This window comes from Orcinus orca, chromosome 2 (assembly GCF_937001465.1).
Source record: "Orcinus orca chromosome 2, mOrcOrc1.1, whole genome shotgun sequence".
NCBI lineage: Eukaryota > Metazoa > Chordata > Mammalia > Artiodactyla > Delphinidae > Orcinus > Orcinus orca.
This window is the reverse complement of record NC_064560.1, coordinates 7,154,320-7,154,630: the sequence shown is the minus strand read 5'-3', so window position 1 is coordinate 7,154,630 and position 311 is coordinate 7,154,320.

The following is a 311-nucleotide window of genomic DNA, read 5'->3' as shown; positions in this document are numbered from 1 at the left end:
ACGTACTCTGCACCGCATAGCTCCGCTCTGCGTTTGCAATTTTGCACAACGTACACGTAGCGCCCGTGTAGAAGAACTAACAAGCGTGGGAAGGCCTAATGTCGGTACCCTGAATCAGGCGCTAAGCCAGCCAGGCCAGGGCAGGTGGCCCTTCACCTAGGGTAGCGCTCCCCACCCCCGCGCCCCGCCCCTCCGAGCGCCCGGAGGAGACTTGGGGCGCAGGCGCACTCGCCGCCGCGGCTGTGTCGGCCTCCGCTGACGTCAGGACGCCTCGCGGGTTAGTCCCCCGCCCCGGCCCCCGAGTTCCGCGC